The sequence below is a fragment of the Lactuca sativa genome, chromosome 5, assembly GCF_002870075.4.
Source record: "Lactuca sativa cultivar Salinas chromosome 5, Lsat_Salinas_v11, whole genome shotgun sequence".
Taxonomy (NCBI): Eukaryota; Viridiplantae; Streptophyta; class Magnoliopsida; order Asterales; family Asteraceae; genus Lactuca; species Lactuca sativa.
In genome coordinates, this window is record NC_056627.2 from 290,423,998 (window position 1) to 290,431,292 (window position 7,295).

Here is a 7,295-nt window from a genome sequence, read left to right on the forward strand (position 1 = left end):
CAATTGTCAAGACGCATATGCGATCGCCTTTTCTCATTGGGTCAAAACACAACCCAATCCAACCCCAGACGCATCGCTATAAACAGCGAAGTCTTTAACTCCATCGGGTAGAGAAAGTATCGGTGCCTCACATAGTTTCTTTTTTAGCTTCTCAAATGCTTCTTTATGCTTATCACTCCAAGCATAAGTAGCTCCTTTGTGGGTCAAAGCTGTCAATGGACTAGCGATCGAAGAAAAGTCTTGGATAAACCTTCGGTAATATCCGGCTAATCCCAAAAAGCTTCGGATCTCCGTGGGACTTTTTGGTTGCTCCCACTTCATCACAGCTTCAATCTTTGCTGGATCAACCATTATACCTTCTGGGTTGACCATGTGACCCAAGAATTGGACTTTACGAATCCAAAAATCACATTTGGAGAACTTCGCATACAACTTCTCCTTTTTCAAGACTTCCAACACTTCTCGCAAGTGTCTGCCATGCTCTTCTTGGCTTTTTGAATAAATCAGAATGTCATCTATGAACACTATCACAGATTTATCAAGGAACGGATTACAAACTCTGTTCATTAAATCCATGAATGCTGCTGGAGCATTGGTTAGTCCAAACGACATAACCAAGAACTCATAGTGTCCATATCGCATTCTGAATGCAGTCTTCTCTATATCCTGCTCTCTTACTTTCAGCTGATGATATCCTGACCTCGGGTCGGTCTTTGAAAAATAACTTGAACCTTGTAGTTGATCGAACAGGTCATCAATCCTCGGCAACGGATATCTATTCTTTATTGTTTCCTTATTCAGCTCTCTGTAATCAATGCACATCCTCATACTTCCATCTTTCTTCTTTACGAATAACACCGGAGCTCCCAGGGCGATGAACTAGGTCTAATGAAACCTTTGTCCAATAACTCCTGAAGTTGCATCATCAGCTCCTTCATCTCCGTCAGTGCTAATCGATAAGGTGCTTTTGCTATTGGCGTCGTTTCGGGCAACAAGTCGATACGAAATTCTACTTGCCGATCGGGCGCTAATCCAGGAAGATCTTCAAGAAATACTTCCTGATAATCACACACAATAGGAATGCTCTGCATCACCTACTTTTCCTTCATAGCATCGATCACGAATGCTAAATACGATGTACATCCTTTAGCCAAACACTTTCTAGCTTTCATTAATGAAATGATTCCAGAACTTACTCTGTGTTTATCTCCATACACCATAAACGACTCTTTCCCAGGTGGGTTTACTTTGACTATCTTTTTCTTGCACAATATCTCAGCGTCATTGGCGCTAAGCCAATCCATTCCCAACACGATGTCGAAACCATTAAGTTCTATAGGCAATAATTCCTCGTGGAACTTATTCCCATTCAAGTCAATTAAGATGTTTTTCATACGATGACTAACAGGTACAAACTTGCCACTAGCAACTTCGACTAACAAAGCACTATCTAGTCTATCAACAGGCAAAGCTAGCTTTCTACCAAATTCATGCGATATAAAGGAGTAGTTGGCTCCATAATCAAATAAAATTTGGGCAGGCAATGTGTTTACGAGAAAGGTACCTGAAGCGACATCAGCTTCATCTTTAGCAGCTTCCAGTGTCATCTGGAATGCTCTCGCCTTCGGTTTTGGCGGAATGTTGGGTCTAGCTGCCTCCTTCTTCTTCGGGCAGTCCCTCGACATGTGTCCCTCCTCACTACAACCATAACAAACTTTCTTAGCGAGGGTACACTCATTGGCATAGTGCCCTGGCTTTCCACACTTGTAGCATGTGGCCACTACCTCACATTTCCCATGATGCTTCTTCTTACATTTGTCGCACCATTTCACTTCACCTCCTCCTCCTCCTCCTCTCGAACTAGACTTCGAGAACTTGTTTTTCTTGTTGGACCCTGAAGTTCCATCGAACTTCCTCTTTTCACCAACATCTATCCTTTCCAGACCCTTTTCCTTCTGTTAGGCCTCCACATTCTTAGCTGCACGAACAGCTGTTTTCAGAGTAGTTGCCATCTCGACTGTCGGACCAAAGTCGGCAGGCAGTCCATTAGCAAACCTCTCAATCTTGGAGAGTTCCATAGGCACTAGGTACGGAAATAACTTCATTTTCTCAGTGAATACAGTAGCATAGTCATCTATGCTCATCCTCCCCTTCTTCAAGTTTTGGAACTCATTGTTCAGATCAATCAGATCTATCTCTGAACAATATTGTACCCTTAACTGTTCCAAGAACTCCCCCAATGACATTTTCAGGGCTTCTCCTCGTGGCATAGTATCTGCCAACAACTTCCACCAACTCAAGACTCCAGTCTTCAGTTGTTTGACTGCAAAGACAGTCTTCTGTTTGTTGCTACAGTCGCAACTTTCAAATACCATCTCCATTTCGGAGATCCAATCCATTATCTCAACAGGCTTTGGGCTTCCAGAAAGACTTGGCGGCTTGGCGCCCGAGAAGTTCTTGTACATTCATCCATCCTTGTTGTTTCTCCTTTCCGGATCGTTCCTTCATTCTCCTTGAGTCCCAACTTGACTCATAATGCGACTATTGTTCCCTTCCTCTGATTGCTCGGGAATCAGTTCGGGTTCCTCAATAGGTATGATAGGTTCATCCCTATGCAACATCTGTCGCATTTCTTCCCTTTGTTCGGCTAACATAGCCCGAATCATGGCTTGCACCCCAGCCATTGTTATTGGTTCTGGTGCTGCTGCTACAACAGGTATTTGCTCAATCACTGGCGGTTGATTCCTGTTTTCATCTGTGTTTCCAACGCCACTCCTTGTTCTCACCATTTTTTTATCTACACACCGAATAAGGTGAAATTAGATCCTCATTCACGATAGATATTCAAATCATCCTTATTACTCTGAAACGTTTACATGCTAGTTCTAATACCGTAGACATACGCTTAGAATCCTACACACATAAGGTTTCCAGATCCGGTCGGCAACAGACCATAGATCCGAACAAATAATATCATATATGGCAACATATAACATTTAGCATATAAAAGCATTTTAGGCAGCTTCCTAAAATATACTAGTGCTCGTGTCTATAATATATCAGACACACATCTCACAATCTCCACTTAGCATTCTAAGTTTAAGTCTAGAAATCCTACAAATTCCTAGTTCGCTTAAACTAATGCTCTGATACCAACTGTGACATCCCCAAAATCACGGCCAGAAAAGACTGATTTCATTTATGCTTTTTAAAATAATTTCATAGTAAATCCTTTTGATTTAAAAGAGTTGCGTAATTTGTTTTCAAAACAAAATATGATAAAATAATATTTATCAAAGCATTTCATCAAGAGATGCATTTTCATTATATAATCAAAACTCGGGATGTCATGTCCCGATACAGACCATAAAGCATAAACGATAACATTACAAGTCATTCAAAAAATATATACATATACAGACTTGTAAACAAAACAACTTGATGATTCAACCATCTTATGCCCTCGCGCCACTACCTGTAATACAATTAAAACTGAGTGGGTCAGGCTTGGGAGCCTGGTGAGCATATACGGTTTTCAACCCACAATAAATAATTATATTTAATTTCACCAACCAACAACAACCCGATTACCCATTCCCGTTATTCTCACTTTACGTCCCTAAAACAACATCTATCTCAGGGGACCTAATCTAGGATTTTCATCGGGACGGACCTTACTGCTAAGGGGTTTCCTCAACAATAGATGTCCTAAAGGCAACCATGAGGAGGATAGAGTACACCGGTGAACACATCGTTCACAACACCTACAGGTTATGAACCTGCTAGCGTTCCACTAGACTGTCTAGAAAGAGTCTGTGGTCGTTATCCATACTCCGCTGAATAACTAGATCAACAACAACAACATCGAGGCCTCTCATCTGTTTATTACACACCAATTATCTACCCATGTTTTACCCAACATATTAGTAGATAAAAATATATATTTTTATACATAGTTTAAAACCTGTATAGCATTTTCATTCAATACATATTCCACAAAACAGATGAGGCACACCCACATAACACGTATTTCATAGAAAATAAATCAGATCTATGAGATAGAAGAGAGTGAATATACATTCACGCACATAACAACAAAATTATACACATAACACGTATTTCGTATAAAATACTTCATAATTACGCGCTAGAAGAAAGTAACTACACACTCACACATATAAACAACAATATATTTAATACACTCAAACCATACTTGTATTATTATCGCGTTTATGAAAGGTAGTATACACTCACTTGATCAAAAGATGATCAGACAGCACTACGGCTTGTATAAGTAGTATCTCTCCGCAGATCTGCAAGATCTTTACAAAAATCGAACTTCTCGCGGGCAGAGCTTCGGCTCGGGAATCTTGCTTCTCGGGATCTTCGGGACCTCGGGACTTGCTTCGGGGCTCGGGAATATTACCGGGGCTTCGGGGATTAAATGGCATGCAAAACGATGCAAAACGGGAGAGAGAGAGAGAGATAAGAGAAAAATGGCAAAAGAACTCGGCAACCTCGCATCCTATTTATAGGAGGCTGGAGCCTCGCAGTACGTTGGGCGTACAGCAGTACGCGGGGCGTACGCGTCCGAAATCGTCATTGCTTACGTATCCGAAGAACTCGAGTGCAAGGGACGTCACGCTTCGCTTGACGCTGGGCGTACTTCGGATGAGTCCGATGACTCCTCTTCGGATAATACCAAGATTTAGAATTAAATTTAAATATTAAATATTTAATAAACTTCGGAAATTCATATCTTCTTCATACGAACTCCGTTTTCAACGTTCTTTATATCCACGCGTAGGTGAGACTACGCTCTACAACTTTCGTTTAGACTCCGTCGGCTAATTTTGAATTTATTTTTAGTAGGCCGGGACAGAAAAACTTTGTTATAAATTCATAACTTCTTCGTCCGACGTCCGTTCTCACCTAACTTTTCATCGTTTTACTACTAACCACGAGATCTTCGATTCTCGTTTAGATTGTTTCGGCTAAAAACCGCTCGATCTCAAATCGAGTATTCAGGCTGCATACCGCTAAGTCGAAACTTCAGAAAATCATAACTTCCTCATACGAAGTCAGATTTGGGCGTTCTATATACATTCGGAAACCTCGTTTCAACTACTACAACATTATCCAAGGAAATCAAGTTTATTTTACACTTAAATTTTGACGCTCATTTTATTCTTAATTAATCAAATCACATAATTAAGCAATTAAACACACAAAACACATAATACTCAAATAATACACTTCTATTATTTCAAAACGGGTTACAAAGGTTAACCTAGACTATTATATCAACATTAATGACAAGCCCAGAAACACAGGCGTTACATCCACATTCTCACTTTTTCTTAGTCCCTGCAAATCATAACTTTTATGAATACTTCAACCTGTATCAAGGACCCCAAGAATTAGAATATGGTGAGTTATTAGATAATATAGTGTAAATACCTGCATGGTTGGGTTTTACTTTCCCAACTTTAACATCTTGCTGGTATTTTGGGCAGTTTCGCTTCCAGTGCGAATTTGCTTGGCAATACAAGCATTCAGTCTCTTTAGGGTTAGCAGAAGGATTGACGAAACCTTTCTTGGTTCCACTTGAAGAGGAGCCATCAAGGGACTTTCCCTTGGTACCCTTCGAAGGGATCTTCCTCTTCTTTCCTTTGCCTTGCCCGATTGCCAAGACATAGGCCGCGGTAGGAGTAGGATTAGTAACAATCGGCTTACCATTAAGACCACTTTCTGTGGTCTTTAGAAGTCCTTGAAGTTTGCTGAGTGTAACTTTCTCCTTTTTCATGTGGTATGTCATGCGGAATTGATCATAACACGAAGGTAGAGGGTGCAAAATGATATCAATTGCCAACTCCTTTGGGAAGTTCACATTTAGTTTCAGCAAACGGTCCACATACCTTTGCATTTTCTGCATGTGGACCGTGATGGGTTCACCATCCTTCATCCTGGTGGTTATCATGGAGGAGATGATCTCATATCGCTCTTGACGAGCACTCTGATGGTAGCGGTCCATCAAATCCAGGTGCATCTCAAAAGGATAGTAGTCCTCATAGGACTTTTGGAGCTCGGCTGTCATAGTGGCTAACATGATGCATGCCAATTTGGTAGCATCTCTTTCATGGGCCTGATATTCAACGATCTCCTCAGGAGTAGCAGACGACTCATCAAGTTCCTTAAGATCCTTGTCAAGGACATATTCCTTGTCCTCATAACGAGTAACCATCCTGATGTTCCTGATCCAATCCATAAAGTTGGATCTATCAAAGATGACTCTCTCACAAAGGTTCATGAGAGAGAAGGAGCCGGTAGGGTTTGAGCCACAAGCAACATTGTTGGAAGATATCTGAAAAGAGAAAAGACAAGTTTAGATTAGATATAAAGATAGTCCTTAATAAAACACCCAAATGTAATATTAAGGCTAGGACTCAACACAATATTTTATAACTTAGAAAGAGGGATTCCTTAATCCAAGCTATAAAATATTTGAAGGTAAGTGAATGACGACTCACCAATTTCCACCATGTAAAAACGAAATAAATTATTAGGTTTTAAATGGTTTTGAAACTCCTAGATTCTTTGAGATTCATTGAACTTTTCAATGGCATGTTTCAATCTCGAGTGTGCCCTTCAGGTTTTGTGACTAGGATGCCAAGGATTACAAAACAAGGTGTGAAGTAACCACGCAAATTACTTGGTTGTAACACCGTAAAAATTTAAACAATTTTTCACATTTTCAAAACACATTTCCATTCATAATTATTATAAAAATCTCAATGTATCACATCTAAATTCATAAAACATATCCCAAGATCAAAAGAACATATAAAACTCCGTGTGTGTGTGTACGGATCATGTCGACGCCTTCCCGCGATCGTCACTAGTACCTGAAACACATAACCCAAAACACTGTAAGCATAAATGCTTAGTGAGTTCCCCAAAATACCACATATAAAACATATTAGCCACTCAAGGCTATAACTTTGTGGACCCTCTGGTCCTAGCTCTGTGGACCTTCCGGTCCTAACTCTGATATACACACAACATAAATCACATAGAAATAATGTAGTGCAACACATCATATAGATAGCATACAATAACTCTACCACATGGCTCTAATTACCACTCAAGGCAAAGTTTAGTGAGAAGACTCACCTCAGGTGTCTCAGTAAATCTCTGACTCGGTAAAATCTGGTCTAGCCTCTGCCTAATCACATGGAATAAACACCCTAATCAATACAACTCTCAAAAGCTAGACTAGACTCTCTCTTGACACT